General features: G+C 33.6%; 1 protein-coding gene across 1 annotated transcript in view; it reads left to right on the forward strand.

Moving 5' to 3' along the window:
• The first annotated feature begins 1,967 nt into the window (after nucleotides 1-1,967).
• Nucleotides 1,968-21,003, forward strand: part of SGCD (sarcoglycan delta) — a 739,981-nt gene continuing 720,945 nt past the window's right edge. Inside the window, exon 1 of the mRNA XM_051978786.1 lies at nucleotides 1,968-2,128. The gene's annotated coding sequence lies outside the window, so the exon portion shown is untranslated. The remainder of the gene's footprint in view (nucleotides 2,129-21,003) is intronic.

Consider the following 21,003-nt stretch of genomic DNA (forward strand, 5'->3'; position numbering starts at 1 on the left):
GGTTTTGCTTATGTCAGAAAAAGGTATAAGGTGACTTTTGAATAGGTAGTTCCATGAGTGCGACAGGTCCTTTAAAAGTCCGGTCACCTATTACATTATATTGGACATGAACAGAATCTTAGAGACCATTTAGCTCAATCTGCATATATTACAGATGAGAAGCTTCAACCTTAAGGAAGAGAAGAACCTACTATGAGAAAGTTGACTGTTTAATAGCATCATTAAGATTAGAACTCAGTTCTCCTACCTCTTAAATCTGTATTTTTTCCACTTCACTGTTGTTGCCTGTTTTCTTGATGTGTCCCAGTTTAGCAGAATAAAGAGTACCCATTTCATTTAGAACTAAAATTCTAAGGAGAAGTGATATCCTATCTATTAACATTGCCTTTAGACATGATACTTCATTACTCTCTGTCTCCATCATTGTAATAATTCCTAGTCAGTCTTCTTGCCTTTGCTCTCTACACTACTCAAACTATCCCTCTTACTGCTCCTTGACTAATTTTTCTTTTGTATATTCTATTTTTTGTTCCTCTGCCCAGAAAACTCATTTGATTATTTGATCAGCATCCAAACTCATTAGCTGGCTATCTGAGGTTCTCCATAATGTGGTACCACTTTGTCTTTCTAGTGTTATACAATACAATTCTCTATAATCCTTCCAAATGGCATATTCTTTCAAGTCCCCCAGACTTTCCCTATGCTTCCCTTTCTCATATAGTTTCCCTCTGTCTGAAATATACTATTTTTCCTCTCTTATTTGTTAACATTCCTAATCATCCTTTAAAACCCAACCAAATGCTGTCTAATCCAGATCTTCTCTGATTCAGGTTAGTTAGGAATGGCCATTTTGTCCAACCACCTTACCAAGAGCTCCTTTTCAACTTTCTTATTTTTTAAAAAATAATATTTTAGAGTCATTCATGAGTGTGATCTCTCCCTCTTTTTGATTGTGAGGTCCTGACAGTAAGGACCCTATGTCATCAAAGCTATGTCCTTCTCAGCATGGAGCATAGCACTTTCTACAAGTTGCTTAATAGGAATTGGTGAATTACATTGAATTTATTCACTTGATCATGGACCACTAGAACAAGAGTATCCCATGTAATGTTCAGAGGGAAAGACAGGCATTTCTTTACACAGCATGTAATAAATTTATGAAAGTCACTCTCTCAAGGGGGAGCATAAGCTGAAAACAAGAATAGTTTCAAAAAAGATTTAGCTAAATTTTGTATAATAGAAACCCAGTGGATTATTAGAAGGCAATAGAGTTTAGAAGTTAGCCTTCTAATCTTTGAGTCAACATTAGGGAAGGTACCCTTAGTCTCCCACAATGGAGCTGCATTTTTTTCCTTGTTAAAGACAGAATCTGGGGCCACTTGGCCATTAAGATGCCTCTGGAAAACTACACTTCATGTGTGAGTGTGCGTGTGTGTGTGTGTGTGTGTGTGTGTGTGTATGCACCTGAATATGTGTGTACATATACAGATACACACAGAGTATCACATAGAGGAGAGAATAATGGACTAGGAGGAGGAAAACTTGGTTTTCAGTTCCGGTTCTGACTCTAATTTTGAGACTTTGGGCTAGTCACTTAATTTCTCTGATCATCAGTTTTGTCTTCTTATAAGAAGAGGTTAATAATATTTACAATGTCTACCTCACATAGTTGTTTCGTGGAAAGTGATATATAAAATATACAGAGAACTAAGATCTACTATTAATACCGTGCTAGACATATTTGAAGTATTAAAATGATTTCTGTTAATTGATCCATCACCAGTAGCATCTTTAGATCAGCTGTGAAGTGTTTAATTTTATTTCTGAATTATTTTTATGCCAATCAGCAGTTCATATGTTCTACTGGTTGTCTGGGAAACTGATGGTTCAGGATTTTAATATCCATTTTTCTTCCTTTTATCAATTTATGAATGGCGTCCTTTATGCTATGGCTTTTGAAGAACTGGACGAAGCTGTGTCATCCTCAGGGACATATCAAAAGGTGGATTGGAACCTCTGGGAAGATTTAAAGTTGACTGTTATTTGGTGGTGGCCTGAGGAAATAATATCAACCCTGATGTTGTCCTGAAACTCATGTCCAAAGTTCAAAACTATCGGAACTGCTAAGGTATGTACCCTTGCCTTTGTTTTCATTGGGATTTTTTTTTGAATATTTTAATCTTTCTGCCTGAAATCTATACTCATTCGGTAGATTGTAAACTCATTGTGCCCCTTGGAGCCAGAAATACTCCTTTAGTTGTCTCTGGTCTCTCAATTGTTGTTGTTATTGGTGGTGGTGTTCTTCTTTTTGATGCTGTTTTAAAAATTGAGACTGTACGTGCTGAAAGAAGGAAGGAAGGAAGGAAGGAAGGAAGGAAGGAAGGAAGGAAGGAAGGAAGGAAGGAAGGAAGGAAGGAAGGAAGGAAAAATCAAATTATGGAGCAGATGAGATCTGTGTGTATTACTTAGTAGGCATTGCATAAGACAAAAAGTACCTTGGAAATATAATGGGAGATAAAGACTTGGTTTCAATATAACCTGTTCTTATGGCATTAGTAACGTCTCCTATATCACCAGTTTCTGAAGGTGTGATTTCCAGAGCTTGCAAAAATCAAATTAGTTATAACCACAGGTCAACTTGCCTTTTGTCTTGGCCCTTCCTGGTTGCTGACTGAAATGAAATTTATGTTTTTTGTTGCTTTCAGGTAGTGCTGGCCTTTGCTGGTGAAGTGCTTGCATTATTATGGCACTTGTGAAATCCCCCAAATGTCAATACAGAAATGATTTAGCACAGATGATCGCATAACTCATAGAACCTCTGATTGAGAGCTGAGCGTGGTGGTACAGAGTAGGGAGAATAGGTCAGAAAAAATCTTCAACCAACTTACTTTCCTTTTTAATGTTGACATTATTTCTAGAGAAGAGAAGCTATATTTCTTTTTCTACTAAAAAAAAAAGGAAATCAAGTATTAATGCTGAAGCTCAGTTTCAGGTCATATTTTCTTAGCTCAAAGAAATTAGGAAGGAATATTTCCAGGTTCCATTTTCTTTACTTCAATATTACAAAGGATTATTTGATAATCATCCATGTAGTAATGAGTTTCTTGACCTTGCCTAACCTTGTACTTACATGTCAGATACATGTAGATCATGAATGTCTTATGAATAGTCATCCTCTAGCTTGATGGAATGTTCTAATGTTTGCATGCCTTTAGCACTGGATTTCAGATGCACTTCCAACAGCATAATGAGACATTATCAAGTAATTTTTGGAAACCTATTATATTTCATACTTGAAAAGCATTTAATTTTACTAACTCAAAATGTAAAATTGCTATATGGTTGCCTGATCTGATATTCACTTTGGACTTGAAATGAAGACTGGAAAAGACTTTCTTCCAATTGATTCTGCCTATGATTTTTTCCATATGTAGAGATTTATAGATGGACAAATATGAACGTAGGCATTCCTTTGCTTGTGTAGCTTTGAGGGAGTACTGATCTTTAAATGTGGCCATGCTCATACTGAGCAAAATATTATAAATACAAATTCCAGAAAGAACATTTTGCAGAACTTTAATATTGAAACATATATAATCTTAATATCTCAACTTTTTTCTACTCTAAATCTCCATTTCCTCAGGATAGAGGAACAGTTTCTTTAGATTTCTTCAAAGATAGGCAGAAGTGAAGAATGTTCACCCTTTATGAATCTAGGATTCTCAGTATCACTGTTGTTATTTGATATTACTTCATAGATTTTAGATTGAGCAATGTGATGAGAAAAACAAAAGAAAAAAACATGGATAAAAAGAATGCAACTTATCTCTGTTTACACTTCTAAAACAATTTTTATGGAAAAAATGGAGTTGTAAATAATTGGAGAAACGTTCAATATTCTTCCTAATATAAGAAAATTAAAATATCCCTAAATTAATCTATATAGTGAAAGCTTTGAAAATAAAACTGAAAAAAAAAAAGGAGATCAGTCAAATAAAGTTAAAACCCCAAATTTAAAAGTGAATGAATGCATTATTCTAATCTTCAACAAACTTTTCAACAGCATTATAGGGGAAGGAATTATTAATCCAAAATTTCAGAGGAAACTATAAAATTTTGGGTGCATATGAGATTATACCATTTTCCAAAAGAACTGTGAGATGGATAAAAGGTCTATACATAAAGGACAAACTATTTACAATTAGAGGAAACTATGAGATTATCTTTTGCAATAATGAATAAGGGGAAAATTAACCAGTTATAATAGAGAATTATATAATACACACATTCATATATACATGCAAATGTATATTTAAAAAGTGTCCAAATGGATTTTTAGTTACGAATGCAAATTAACAAAAGTGAACTCCCATCTGACACTCATGAAGTTAGTAAAGACAGAGATGAAACATGTCGATAGACCTGTGAGGAAGAGAGGAGAAATAAGCATTCCTTAAATGCTCCCATTATAATAACCAATGTGATAAGTACTTTGCAGATCTTATCTCATTTTATCCTCAAAAACCAAAACAGAAAACAAAACAAAACAAAACCCCATGTAAGCCAAAAAAAGAGAAACAAGTGCTATCATTATTCCCATTTTTATAGCTGAAGTAACAGAGACAGAAAGAGTCAATGATTTGCCCAGGTCATATAGCTAATAAATGAGACCAAACTTGAACTCAGGACTGCACATTTACTTTGCCAGTTAACTGCCAAGAACACTTAGCAAGGTTATTTATTAGTAGTAGAATTGTGAATTGAGGATGTTGTTTTAGAAAACAATATTCAGATGCAATGGCCCACTATTAATATCATATCTATACAAATCTCTCTGTCTTTCTAATCTCTCTATGAATTTCTCTTTGTCCCTGTCTCACTATATAGTGAGTGAATGAGTGTGCTTGTGTGCGTGTGTGTGTGTGTGTGTATACACATATTCTTATGCACATACACAATTTTTCCTCTCCTGGCAGCAACCAATTGTATTACATAAACCTGGACACAAATTATATGCTCAGTAGTTGAGAAATAGCTGAATAAATTATGGTATATGGATGGAACATAATATTGCTACATTGTAGAGAATGACAAATATAAAGAGTACTGGGAAATATGGGAAGACTTAATATGAAGTGATGAAGAGGGCAGAAAGCAGAACCAAAAAAACAATGTGTGCAATGTTTTTTGTTGTTCAATCATTTTTCAGTCATGTCCAACTCTTTGTGATCCAAATTGTTTTTTTCCCCCTTGGCAGAGTTGATTACAAATAAATAAATGAAGAAAATAAAAATAAAATTCAAGATAATTCCAGTTATTGATGTTGGAAATCCCTGGTTAACATTTAAACCTATAGCCTTCAATCTGTTCATGACTGATTATCAAAACTGAATAATTGCATGTAACATCACAAAAGTTTTTTTTTTTCTTTTTTGTTTGTTTCTCAACCATTTGAGATCATGTTACTCATGTGGCTGTCATCATTAATTATTTATTTTAGTTTTATTTGTACTATTCAATTTAATTCTTTAAACATTTGTGAAGCTTCTATTATGTGCTAAGTACTGCCCTGGGTTTTGGAATAGCAAAAAGAAATCAATTCTTACCCTCAAAGAACTTTCAGTGTATTGGAAGGACATAATAAGACAGTAGCAAATAATGTATGTACAAAGTCATTTAAGTAATTTCAAGGGGAGGTAGTGATCATGGAGAAGAAAGGAAGGAAGGAGAGAAGGAAAAGGAAGACGATGGGGAGGAAAAGAGACATAGAGGGAGGAAGGGATAAAGACAAGGAGGGAGGGAAAGTAGAAAGAAAAGACTCATAATTTGAAGGATTAAAAAGAGCTATATCATAACTGATATCTGAGCTTTGTTTTGAAATAAGCTAAGAAATATAAGAGGTAGAGGTGAAGAAGGAAAATACAGGAATTAGGAATGAGGTAGGGGAGCTGTCCAGAGGCTTGGAGATAGGGGATAGAATGTTTAATACAAGAAACAGTAAACCAGTTTTACTGGAATGATAAATGTATATAGAAGAATATAATGAAACAAAACAAAACAAAACAACACAAACAAACAAAAAAAAAAAAAAAAAAAAGGGGGGAAAAGCCATACCAGTACAGTATGTTGAATTCCAGGCTGAAAATTTTATAAAAATGAATCAATAGTGAGGTACTAAAATTTGTTGAGTAGGAAAGTAACATGATCCAAAATATGCTTTACAAAAATCAATTTGGTAGTTGAGTAGAGAATGTATTGTGAATATAAAGAGTAGACAACAGAGAAATCATTTGGAAGGCTGTCTGCCATTTGTTCTTCATATATTTGTTTATGTATATCATTGGAAATTAAATCAAAATGTATTCATTAAAATTAATGTATATCCCTTGATGCATTAGAACAATATTTCTGCATTTGTTGTTTATTAGGGTGATTATGTATCCCCGGAACTCAGTTCAGTTTAAAACAAGGAAGGACAGATTAGAAGAATATGTGTCAACAATTCCTCGCGTCCATATTATCTCGTGTCATGTTCAGAACTCAGTTGATTTGTTTGGGAAAGAAGAGTTCACACCATTCCCCAGTGTGCTAGAAACAGAGTAAAATGTAATTGGCAAATAATTAACAAAATAAATAAATACAACAAAACATAAATAGCTTTACATTTTAGAACTAAACATGTAACCAGCAGGGTTTTTTATATGTAAATTAGTGACATGCTGTTGCCCCACTCCAAGTCCTTTCTATTTGAATTTGAAACCATTGTTTTTTCTCTATAATGTATCATGAATTTCTGAGTTATAGGTAAAAACCAAGGCCAATATATCCAAACTATGGATTTTGTTAATCTCTTCACCCTTACAACGAGATTTCAGATTCAATAAGATCAAACAGGCATTTTTTAAGTGCCTACAATGTACCAGGTACTGACTAGGTCCTGTGAATAGAAAGATAAAGCAAAGCAAATTGTACCCTCAAGGACCTTGAATGCTATTGGAGGAAAAAACCATAGGCACATCTAAGTCAATAGAAAGTATATACGAAGTAACTTCATGAGGGATGACATATGACTAATCAGAATGGCAGTTTATTAAAAAATGTAATGGGGTTCCAGAGGGCAGAATTTAAGGGTAGGAAAGAGCGGAATAGGAACATTGAAAGGATGGGGCTGTCATGACTCTAAATAACAAGGATTCTGAGTGATGCCTTAGGGCAATAGATTGTCATGCCTTTCACAGTTACAAAAGAAATGTTGATTTGTTTATAAATTCCTTCCAAAGGGATGAAAAATATGTATGTATGAGGATTGTGTGGAATACATGTGTGACAGAAGAGCAGATGTCCAATTTCCATTTTGGTCTGATGGCCAAAATAGCAGTCTGTATATATATTTTTCTCAATAGTATTTTATTTTTCCAAATACTTGTAATGATAATTTTCAATATTCATTTTTATAAAATGTTGTGCTACAAATTTTTTCTCTCCCTCTCTTACATCCCTAAGATAGCAAGCATTCTAATATAGGTTACACATGTACATTATTTTTAAACATATTTCCAAATTTTTATGTTATGCAAGATAAATTAGGCCAAAAAGGAAAAAAAAAAAACGTGAGAAAGAAAAACCAAACATACAAAAATGGTGAAAATATGCTTTGATCCACATTAACTCTCCTTGGTTCTGTCTCTGGATGTGAAAAACAATTTTTTTTTTTTTTTGTTACTTGTATTTGTTTTTTTTTTTTTTTTAATTTATTAGCTAATTATTTATTTTATAGCTTTTTTGAAAAAAATCTTTTGAAAAAGATTTAAAAAAGAAAAACAGGAAAGGAAAGGAAAAGAAAACAAAACAGAACAGAACATCGTCATGTGCCCAATAGAATATCAGAGAGGATTCAAAATATATAACAATTAATTACCAGTTCAAGAAAGAATATATAATAGTAGAGGAAATATTATTCATGAGTGTTCATCTTTTCTATACTTCCTTATAGCTTTCTCTTTTGTCCTTAGCTACACATATTTTTTTATTTTTTTTCCCTTTTCATTCTCCCCACCATCCCCAAGCAGGCAATGGTTAAGCAAGAGTATATTTATGTAAGCCTATATAGATATACATATACACACACATAATGCATATATCTTTCCAATTTCAGCCTAACTCTTTGTTTTAATTCTATTCCTTCCTTAACTTGCTGTGCTATTACTGAACCTCTTCCCACTCATGGATCCCTCCTTTGTCTTCTGCCCCCAACCTTTTACTTCCACTTCTACCTACGCTGATTTCTTTATAGATTTTGGAGGGCTATATCTTTCATGGTATATATGTAGTGTTGCTTATTTAATCTATTCCTGATGTGAAAAGGTTTTTAAAACTATGAACCCTCCTCATCCTTCTAATGCCTGTGTGCCTATTTTTCCACTTGTATAACATAATTACTATTTTTTTTATTTTAACAATGCCCTAATTTTTATTTAGAGTTATCCAATTACTGATATGGATCTTAAACAAAAAGTATAAATTTCCATGTAAAAACCCACAATTTGTCCATATTAAGTTCTTTAAAATTGACCTTTGATATTGCCTTTTATATGTCAAATTTTCCATTGAGTTCAGTTTTGGTTGAAAGATCTGAAAATCTGCAAGTTCATTGAATTTTCTCTTTTTATTTTATCAATTTTTAATGAAAAAAAATTTCTGATTCCTCTCCTATAGAAGATTTGATAAAATCTTATTTCAACAAACTGGACCAGAATAAAATACCTGAACTATCAGAATCACTAAACATACATATCCTACATCAATGAGACTTTATCATAATCAAAATGTTTAAATGACACAAGAATGTTTGCAGTCTGACCATGGTTTTGTCTGTCAGTAGTTCCTCCATTCTATCCTACCTGAAAGCCACAAATACATTGAATAGCTCAGATAGAAGGCAGAGAGGTACTATGAATCTACAGAACAATATATGCAGGGATCAAACGATCACATGCCTGAGAAAAAAAATCTAACCAAGAAATTTTTCCCTATCTTAATTTTTTTTCTACCATTATAAAGATGGTAAAAAGTGAAACATTAATTTTGAAATTTTGATTCTACAGAAATAAAGATAATATAGATACTTAATATTTAGAAATAAATATAAGGAGAATGGGGAAAAGGATAAAGTCAAGTCTTTCAATTTTGTTAATTTTTTTTCAGGATTTAAATTTTGGGGGCTAATTATTATTTTATTTATTTCATTCTCCTTTTTCTCTTCCCTTTTTTCCCTTTCTCCTTCTCCTCTTCTTTCCCTTCCTCCTTCTTCAAATAATTTGTTGCTTTGGTCAAGTTTTATTCTTCTTGTCCCAAATGCTAATTATTTTACTATTCTTTCATAACTCTCATTTCTTTTTCCATTTTTCATTTATTGTTCTCATATGGTTTTAAAAATTATTTTAGTTCTTTTAAAAAATCCCTTTATCTTATCCAAAAATTCTAGTTGAAATTGTGCCCTACCTACATTTTCTTTGTGTCTTTCCTCATTATTGTTTTAGAGTCATTTCTCTTCTGCATTGGTGTTTTGAGCTTCTTTCTCACTAAAATGCTTAAATGTGTTGAGATTCCTTTTATTATTTTATTAGTTGGCAAATTCTTCCAGCCTATTTTTTTGAAGTTGGAACATCTTAGATTTGTGCTGAACTTTTTTGTCTGTAGCTCATTTTTCTGCTTTCTTGGAGAAATTTACTATTATGTTATTCTAAAACCTCAGACACATCTCAAACTAGGAATGTATGAGTTTAAATGCTGCTCAAATAATGTTATCCCATGTAAAACCTGCTAATTCTTCTTTGTCTGATCTCTACAAGTTCCTAAGCTAGATTTGGATTTGAGCAAGATGGTCTCTGACTTGTGCCTGTTTGCGAGTTTCAATAGATTGTCACTGAATTCAACCACAGTAAGCCTTCTGAGAAACTTTACAGTTTTGGAATGACCAAACAGCAGACTCCTCTTTGATCTGAGATTCCTGCTTCAGTCATCCAAAGCCTACCTTTAGTCTAGACTGAGGGTTAGAAGTGAGTCCCTCCTTTGTTTCCAAAGTCAGTTTCTCATAGCTACTTTACTTCTGAACTTGATCCTTGCTCACTATACAGCTAGGGGCCATAAAAACAATCTCTCCTCTCTCTCTCTCTCTCTTGAGGAGATCTTATCACTAGTCTGTCCTAGATCTCTGACCTAGAACTTAGTAGTGAAGACAGAGTTATCAGCTAATATCTATTCTCACACTGTAGTTTAGGAACCTCCTGAAATTTCTTTTTCATCCAGCTTCCTACCCTAGTACAGATTTAGTCCTCTTTCAGATTTTAGGAGCTGGTATGCTCTACACTGGACTCCATCTCAATGACCGAAGACTTTTATATACATCTCCCATTGAGTACCTGGGCTAAAAATGCTTCTCTGTGACTTTTTTCCTGGATTTCCCTATCAGGATGTATTTTGGAGTATCTTCTAAATTATGGCAGAAGAAATGTTGTGGAAAAGCTGGGCTACACTTCTTCATACTATTTTTCATATATTCAGTAACCTGCGATAACCTCTTAACGACCCATTCTAAAATAGCTAAATATTTTCTCAATCCTCATCCTTCCTGACATCTCTGTAGCTTCAATATTGTCAATTACCTTTTTTTTTCTTGATATCTTTTCCTCTCTAAGCTTTTGTGGCATTACTATATCCTGGTTCTTAGTTTATCTGATTAATTCTTCTCAGTCCCCTTTTGTTATCCAGTCCAGGCCTGCTAAAGGTAGGTATCCCAAAGGTCTCTGTCTTGAGCTCTTATCTGCTTCTCCTGTGCTGGACTATCCAAGCACACTATTCTAGGCTGCCACGACCATACATACCAGTCTTCAGGACATACTCGGATAAACTTTGGAGATGAGCCAATCGGGAGGTGCAAACACTAAGAGTGTCCTCTCAGTGAGGGTAACAGGAAGTCAGAGTGAGTTCTTCTCAGAGCTGTCTATGCTTCCTCTCTTCTGGGATTACCTTGTGCCCACCCACTCAGCATTGTCATAGGTGAAGCCAGAGGAAGGAGGAGTATGGAGTTGAGTTATACCCCAAGAGGAGATCTACTAAGGATACACTCCTCACCATCTCAGGGAACCTATTTGCAGTTTCTATAACTCCTACAAGATATAACCTCCTGCTTCAGAGGCCAACCCCCTTTTTACTTCTCTGGGTCCACCCAGCCCAAGCTGATGTGGCATACAGGCTACATGGCAAAGCACACAGAGAGAGAGGAATTCCCCTAACAATCTCCCTCTATACTACTTCCTATTTCATCAGCTTCTATGTTTTCAATTATCTTCTGTAGGCTGATGATTCTCAGATCTCTTTATCTAGCCTGAAATCTTTCCTAATCTCCTCACTCCCATTTCCAACTGCCTACTGCCTTTTATCATAATCTAAATAAAAGCAAAATGAGGGACAAAGTTTAGAGTATAATCAATTTATTGAAAAAAGTCTCAATTTGTTAATAGACAAATGAGGGGCTTAGGCCCCTCAAAAAAGCTAAGATCTCAAATGAGGAAGACAAATCTCTTTTATGGACAAAAAGAGCATTTAGAAGATAGCATCATAGATGGAAGAAAATAAAGCAAAATAGTATGGTTGGTTATAAATTGGGGAAGAGAGGCTAGCAACAGTCTCTCAATTTTGTTGCTAAGAAATGTTCACTTGCAAGGACCAGTTTCCCTAATGTTCCCATGCACTCTTCAAGGATAAGAGATTTCTTTGTAGCAAGAATATAACCATGGTTAGCTGGAGAATTGAACTTTTAAACTTAACTCAGAGATAATTACTGGTTTATAGTAAATTTGAATTTCCAAACTGATCTCCGAGACAAATAAAACATGATTTAAGCAATTACAAAAATGTCAGCAATAACACAGAATAAAATCAATAACAAAATAGAGTACATTGGATTTTCCTAATTTTCAATTCCTTCCACTGATTCTCTCCAATTTATCACATAAATAGATATTGATATTTATTAGTGAATTGTAGATCTCTATTAAATATGGATATCTAATAATTATAAGTATGCATAGACATATAGCTATAAATCTAGATCTTGATCTATCTTATATGTACATAAATGCTTTTATGATGTCTCCTCCACTAGACTATAAATTTCTTGAGTTTAGGGACAGTGTTTTTGTTTTACTTTTACATAGTGCTGTGTTTAATAAGTACTTAATAAATATTTACTGACTCCAATCTAAACATCTCTAATCTGGCCACAACAAGCTATTTAAAATTCCAGGAAGAATATACTTCAATTCCTTTCTCTGTGATTTTGGACTAGCTTCCTTCCCTGCCTAAATGTTCTGTGCCATCATTACTATTTTTTATCTTCCTTTGTTTCCTTAAAGACAGATAATTTTATCTCGGCAAGAGATTGTTCTTGGTCCATACCTCTCTACTCTCAGACTGCTAGTGTTTTTCCATCTCATATTATCTTTCACACGCTTTGTATATTTTTTCTATCTGCTTTGTTATTCTTCTTTTGCCTCCATACCTTCAACTCCTTAGAGTAGATGCTTCTTAAAGGTGTGGACTATTTGACATTTTTTGTATCCCTAACTCATAGCATAGTGCCTGACACATTGTGAGCTCTTAAGAAATACTTATTATTACACTAGCAAAAACAACATTGGATATATTTGTGGTGATAGGAAAAAAGAAGTCTGTGTAGGTAGAACAGAATATATGTGTAGTTAAAAGAGACACTTTCCTCCACCTGAATAGAGATAGGTGTCCTACTTCCCATACTCCTGAATCTACCATTAATAATAGAGCTCTTTGAAGGTTAGGTAACATTAATGATAAGAAATCAATATATGTTTTAATTCTATTATTTCACATATCTTTTGACATTCAGGAAAATAAGATTAGATACACTGTTGTTCGTCTGCAGGTCTTTACCTACTAATAGCTCTTTCCCTAACATTTTCCTCATTCTTCTTCATTTCATATTTCTTTATATTGCAAACAACATCGGTGGGTTTTTAGTACCAGTGAATGTTATTTATTTAAATATTGATCAAGCACTATTTAAAACTTTCTTATTTGGGGAGGGAAATAGATCAGATATTAAAACTTATATTATGCCCTTCTTCTAATAGCTTATTGGCCTATTTGTTGTTCCTCACACATGACAGGTTATTGGCTTATCCCCCATGGTTAGAATACTCTCCTCTACCTCTGACTCAATCTCCAGCTTCCTTCAAGATGTGATTCAAATGACATCTTCTGTTGGAAGCCATTTTCAGTCTCCATATCTTTGTTTTCTATAAGATTACTTTCCATCTATATTATATGTAACTTCTGAATAACTATAAACTATATCAAGTTATCTCCTCCAATTGGCATATTATGTTCCCTAGGGCCCTTCTTTGTTTTTTTTTTTTTCTTTGTATTCCTAGTACTTAGCCCAGCATCTGCAAAATAGCGATTAAGAAACACTTGTTGATTGATTCATTCATGACAAGATGAACTGACACATATAAAATAACTAAATAAATGTGTTGAATAACATGTATTTAAATGCTAAAATGAATGGTGTTGATAAGTGCACTTATCTAAATATAGCAGCAAATAGGCAAAGAGAGATTGATGTGTATTAACTGGGCTGGTAAAGCTTGAGATGGACCTTAGAGAACTATAGTTGGAATTCAGATGAAGCACAATCACCCCATATAGACAAAATAATATGGAAAAAAGATTTCTAAGTAGGAATAAGTCTGATGTGATTCTGGGAACTTGAGTTTAACAAAAATTGAAAGTATATGTTGAGTAGCATGACAATTCGCTTACATTTCCATCAACTTAACCCTATTCTTATAGTTCTTTCACCAAAGGGATACTTATTTCAGATTTCAGAAAGACCTTTTTCAATGTCATATTATCTGGTACCTTACCAATGTTCTACAGAGTACCTGAAGAAGAATAGCAAGATTATAAAATATGGCATATTATCTTTACCTAAGCTTCAAGTAAAGTACTGTGCTTTTCTTTATAATCATTTTATAGGTTTTTGGAAATCTTTTCAAAAGTCAACCCTATTGCCTAAAACAACACATTAATTAAAGTATGGGAAACTGTGCTAAATTAAAGCATTGGTTAAATGTAGATGTTAGATTTTCTCTGTTCAAAATGATTGATAGGAAACCTGTGTCCATTTGGCATGTTCAGCAGGTATCAGGGAGGTTAATTGCCTTTGGCATTCCAAGTACTTGGATTCCCTTGTGCATGTTACCTCTTGGAATCATTGTCATAGTAGCTTTCATGTTGGTTTTATAGGGAAAAGCAGCATGGTATATTGGGCAGAAAGCTAGAACTGCTGTCAAAAAAGCCAGTTTCCAATCTGTCTTCTGATACTTCCTAGTTGGAGGCAGCTTGATATAGCAGAAACAACTGACTTGGTAGCCAGAGGAACTGGATTCAAATTCTACCTCTGATAATTACTATCTATATAGTTTAGGGCAAATTGTTGTATGCCCCTGGGCTCCAGTTTCCTTATCTATAAAACTAGTAATTGTAGTGCATGTCTCAGAGGAGTTGTGTAGCTCAAATAAGATAATTTATATTTTTTGAAAAGCTTTAATGAACAATATATAAATATCAATTATTATTATTTAGAGAGAAAATGTTGCATAGAAGATCAAGTGCCCATCTTTAAGTCATAAAGGCTTAGGTACAATATAGTAGATATGTGGCCATGGATAGGTCACTCAACCACTTAGTATTATAGTTATAAGAATAAAAATTCTAGAAGTAGCTGATATGCATCAGTGATAGGAGTTTCCACATTGGAAGATCTTAATATGCAAAAAATCGTCATTGTTATTTTTACTATTAGATACTTTCATTTATTTATTTTGCTGAGGGAATTGGGGTTAAGTGACTTGCCTGGGCTCACACAGCTAGGAAGTGTTAAGTGTCTGAGACTAGATTTGAACTCAGGTCCTCCTGACTTCAGGGGTGGTGTTTTATCCACTGAGCCACCTAGCTGCTTCTGTTAGATAATTTTTGATAAGATTTTTAAAGAGAGCTAATGAGGGTGGATGTGTGTTTGCATGTGTACAATTTCTTTTTTTAAATCAGAATATCTACTCTCCATTTTAAAAATTAGGGATTTTTAAAATATGTGCTAGGTAGCAGACCTCTCCTGTATTGGCAGATTTGCATATTTACTCAACAAATTACCAACCTGCAATGGAAGCAGAGAAAATCCATTTGGATCATTATGCTGCTGAAAGAAATGTTATCAAAGGGAAATTAAATGCCATTTTGGAGTGAACTTTTACTCACTGCTGCTGATAGTTACTTCTGAGATAAAAATAAAAAATCTCTTTTTAGATAGAAGGCTTTCTTACTGTGTTGGGGTTTTGTGCTTCTTTTCCCCCATGTGTGCTTCTCTTCAAAAAAAAAAAAAAAAAAAAAAAAGCTTATAATGGTTTTGTAGAAGTGATACTATTCACGTGAATCTCTTCATGTACTTGTCTATTTTCCCTGAATGTGGAAATGATGGCTTTTATATTTTGTGTGCCTCATAGCAACATCAGCAGAACTGCTGCTAACATATCAAGTCTTCTGACGGCCTAGCTCTTGCAATCCTGTTCCCCCAATCTGTCCTGACTGAATTTTCCCTGAAATTCATCATCCCAGTGTGCATTGAAGCTCAATCTCAGATAACAAATATCTTTGTGCCAAAAATGATAGCATCAGCAGAACTGAGTTGTATTTGCCAAAGCAAAGGAAACTCTAAAACTTATGTCAGCTTTAAAAGTGTATACATCAATGGACAAATAATAATGGTAGTGATCATATAGTAACTTCCCGTAGGAGCATATATTCAAGAGATCCAATAAACACTTCTTTTTACTGACTACTGTAGTATATGGGTCCTATGCCCGATGGTGAGTATATAAAGTCAGAAATGAAAACAGCCCCTACTCTCTAGGAGCTTACATTTTACTGAATAATTCAAAAAGTAGAAAATAAATATCCCCCAAAAAAGATAATTTACAGAAGAAAAAAATGTTAATTGGCAGAAGAAAAGAAAGGGAGAAGAAGAGAGATTGTATACTCAGTTCAGAAAGAAGACAAGGATTGTGACAATGAAATAAAGACCATATGATTCAAGGTAATTCCCATAGACATGATGGAAAGTGCCATCCACATCCAGAGAGAGAACTATGAAGACTGAATTTGGATCAAAGGATAATATTTATACCATATTTTTGTTGTTGTTATTGTTGTTAGTTTAGTTCTGGGTTTTTTCCCCTTTCTTGTGTATTTTCTCCCCTTTTTGATCTGATTTTGCAGCATAACAAATATGGAAATATATTTAGAAGAATCACACATGTTTAACCTATATAAGATTGCTTGCTGTCTCGGGAAGGGAGGAAAGGGGGAGGAAAGGGAGAAGAAATTAGAACACAAGGTTTTAAAAAATTAAAGTTGAAAACTACTTTGCATGTATTTGGAAAAATAAAAAAAATTACTCAAAAATAAAAAAATAAAAAGCCACAGCTTCAAAACAAAAAAGAGAAAGAAACAAAACCCATATATGGGACTGTTGTTAGATTATTATTTATGATTTTGGTTTGGTTTTTAGATTTTTTTTGGTATGGAGAGCCACATTTTATTTGATGTTTGTCAGTGTTTGATATAAAAGATATATTTTTTTAAAAGTATAATAGCCAAAGAACACCCTTAGTTCATAAGAAACAGAATATTTCCTCGTAAGAGGCACAGAACACTGAATTGAGGATAGAGCCTTGGCATTGGAATCAGGAAGATCATCTTCATGAATTCAAATCTGACCTCAGACAGTGTGACCTGAACAAGTCAATTAACTCTATTTTGTTTGTCTCAGTTTACTCACTAGTAAAATGAGCTGGGGAAGAAAATGGCAAAACATTCCAGTATCTTTGTCAAAGAGGGGTTCATAGAAACTGGGAATTGAATCAAGGTTCTCTGACTCCAAATTTAGTGTCCTTTTCCATTATGGTATGTAATCACTAAAAATTCTGTGATTAATAAGCATCTTCCCTGCAAAGCGGGCTGTGGTGGACTGTGACTCTTTTTTTTAGACATCCCTGCATCTGCTGAGGAATATTATGGCTAATCTACCTGTCTTCTGAATGGGTGAGGATGATAGTTACAACTTTCAGCTGATCACTGTACTTCAATTATAGTCCTTTGCTGATTTATCATCTGCTAGTCTGTCTTCCATCCACTGAGGACCTATGTGTTTAGTAAACTCTTTTGCTTAGAGGAGAATTAATTTCTTTATCTGGGCCTCTAAATTTAAAGTTATTAAGCTCTGTAAAGTTAGTAATCTCAGCCAATGGTTATAAAGCACTCTTTAGGGTTTAGTAAATGCTCAGCCAATGGCTGAGTTCCTTCTCTAAACCATACTATCTCAGAAGTTGGCAAAGGCCAAAACTAAGGGCAGTTCTACTCTCTGAACTATTTAATAATTATTCTGTTCGACTCTTCTCTGAACTCTTCTGTTAACTGCCTTGACCTTTACTGTCTTCCTTAAATCTATCAGTTCAAATGTCATCTAACATGTTCATAAATCCATTTGAGCATTTAGTTCTTATACTCCAATTAGTTCTCAAGTTTCTATTTCTTCAAAGAAAAATTGATAGATACTATGGTAAAAAAAAAATAACAAAAAAAAACTATTTAAATCTCTATCCTCTCAGGCTCTTCTGTTCAATTCAACTGTAAATTATCAGGCTGTCTTGAAAAGACTGAAATGTCTAGGAGTTTTATGCTACTTCCTCTCTACCCTCAATACTGTACTAAAATTGTCTCTTCTTCATGTTTATTGATGGAACATAGAATGCATTAAAGACAGTAATGTGACATACTCCTGAAAATGTAGGTGGCAGCTGGATGGTTTTTATATTTTATTTAAGAGGTAATAGGGAGCCATTGAAGGTTTTGAGTATGAAAATAACTTTGTCCATCTATCTAAATAAAAAAAAAATAACTATCAAAAGCTTATTATTATCCCTGTGCCTCAGTAAGACAGTTTTGGCAGTCTTGCTGAGTATTTGTAAGATGTGATGTGATAGAGGGAGACACAGTAAGATGGAGGAAACATTAAGAAATTATTACAACAAACAATATGGACAAGTGGAATGAGGGCCTGAACTAGAGTAGCAGCTGTTTAAGTGAATCGAAGGAAACTAATCTGAGCTATATTGTGAAGACAGAATTATAAATTCTTGGAAATTGATTGAATATGTGTGTATATGCTTTTGTGAGTAATAGGGAAGGATTAAGGATGATTTTGAAATTACAAACATATGTGAGGGGGAAGATTTGGGTGACTTCAAAAAGCAAGGTGTTTTGGAGGTGGATTTGGAGGTATAGAATAAAAAATGATGAATTCCACTTTAAACATTTTTCATTTAAGATATTGATGGAATATTAAGGTCGAAATGTTCATCAGACAATTGGAATTGTAGAACTGTGGAAAGATATGAAGCAAGTAAACAGATCATAATTGAAAATTATGGTGGTTAGTAAAAGATATGTATATGTATATATATATATATATATATATATATATAAAAGATAGTTGATAATTAAGAGGACATGGGAGGGAGGGGAACCTGATGTAAGGGGGTAGGAAATATGTGATGAAAGTTCTCACTACTGAAGTATTTGGAAATATCAAAGGGTTTAACACCAGAAATGTATATGATTTTATTAGTGGATATAATATTAATATTTGTTACTATATGCCATGCTGCTATAATATAAAGACTTCTGGGTCTTTTCATCTGATTTGCAATTGAAATTTCTGAAATGTATTCTTACCGTTTTTCCTCTTGAGAAGAACATTTTTTTCCTATCATTATTTCTGACACTTAGCACAGTACTCTCTGCAAATAATAAGTGCTTAATAAATGCTTTTAGACTGTGATTTGATCAGATATTTAGAAAGGGGATTCAGGAAAGTTGAAGAAGGATAGACTATTAAATGAGGATGAATTCATAGATTGTACTAAAAGCTTCAAAGGAGAGATTAGGCAAAATAAAAACTGAGAAATGGCAATAGCATTTAATACTTGAGAGATGATGTCTCAATTGATAACATTAATAATGATTCATTTGTGCAAAATGAAGATAGCCCAATTTGTCACTAAAGATCTTTTTAAAATAACTAATCAAGAAACAATTTCCTTTTAAATTTTAATTATTATACTATACGGTGGTGGCAGAAAAACATGTTTAGGAATAATATTAGTGGTCATGCTTTATCATAAAAAATTTAAATCTTTTTTTTCTCTACTTTTTTCTAAGCATATTTAGAGTAAATTTGGAATTGTGAAGAACCTCTGAAATTATCTAAATGAATTATCTCATATTTTAGACAAGTAAACTAAGTCTTTCTGAGTTTAAGTGACTTGTTCAGGTCACACAATTAAAACATAATAGGGTCATGCTCAAAACCAGGTATAATTCTAACTCTAAATTCAATGCTTCTTCTATAAGTATATTCTTTCTCTCTAAATTATTTTACTCCTTTAGAGTCTATTCTGGAATCATGCCTACTTTTCCTTTTAATTTCTAATTCTAGTTCAAATCCTACAATCTTAGAATTATCTTCATATGACAGCTATAAGAGAAAAAAGGTATTTTTCTACTTAGAAAAAATCATAATAGTATAGTTTTGAAAAATGTCTTGGAGTATTTCTTTGGATAGAATTTAATCCAAATTTCTTTAATCTTGAATACTCTGAGCTGCTACCATCCATCAAAATCCTGCTCAGATTCTGGCTCACAACTCACTCTCTCCTCTCTTATTACCCTCCTCCATCTTCCCCTCTCTCCCTCTTCCCTTCTTCTCATCTCTTTCTGTCTCTGTCTGTTTCTGTTTCCTTTCCCTCCTTTCTTCCCTCCCTTCTTCATTACCTCCCTCTCTCCCTCTCACTTTCCTTCTCTCTCTCTCTCCCTTCTTCCTTCCTCTCCCTTCCTTCATACGTTCCCTTAATTACTAGCATTTTTTAAGAGGACTCCAGAAACTAATTCACTTTTTTGTTTGCATATGATCTCTTCTTTATTCCACCAACATATATATTCTCATGTCCCACAAAACCTCAGAGTTGCTATGGACCTCAGTCATCTAATCCAGTAAATGCTACAAAATAATCGCATCATTGATCACTACGACATCAATCAACAAGCATTTATTGAGCATTTAGTATGTGTCAGTCATATTGCTAAGGGATGAGGATATAGAAAAAAGGCAAAGAAATACTATTGAAAACAGCTCTTGTCCTAAAGGACTACATATGCTAATGGTGGAGACAAGATATAAATCAAAACATACAAAATAAATGCAAAGTAGGTGAAAAAATATTTTAGATGGCAATATCAGCTGAAGAGATCAGAAAAGACCTCCTGGAAGAAATGGTGCTTGAACTGAGTCTTAAAGAAATCTTTAAGGATAGCTCTGGAGCAGAGAGTGAGGTTAATGCCAGTCCTACCTCACTTAAATCAAATTCACTTGGAAGTCATGATATCTCCTTCCTGATGCATGATCCTCTTCAATAATGAAGGACAAATAACAAAGGAAGGCAAGAATTCTAAAAATCAGAAATTCCTAAATAAAGAAATCCATTCATAGGGAACAAATAGGGAACAAAGTCAACATTAGATTGGGGAAAGATGTTACAGGGAGACCAATTAGGACTGCATTATGATAAATTAGATAAGAAATTATGAGGATTTGAACTAGGGTAATGTCTATAGGAAGGAGACAGGAACCCATATGCAAGGGATATTGTAGAGAAAGAAATAACAAGATTGATAATATACTTGTATATGTAGGGAGAAAGAAAGAAATCCACATGGATATTTTGATCTTGGGTTACTGAAAGAATGATGATACATTCCACTAAGTAAATTCAAAAGAGGAAAGAAAAA

Source organism: Antechinus flavipes, chromosome 2 (genome assembly GCF_016432865.1).
Source record: "Antechinus flavipes isolate AdamAnt ecotype Samford, QLD, Australia chromosome 2, AdamAnt_v2, whole genome shotgun sequence".
NCBI lineage: Eukaryota > Metazoa > Chordata > Mammalia > Dasyuromorphia > Dasyuridae > Antechinus > Antechinus flavipes.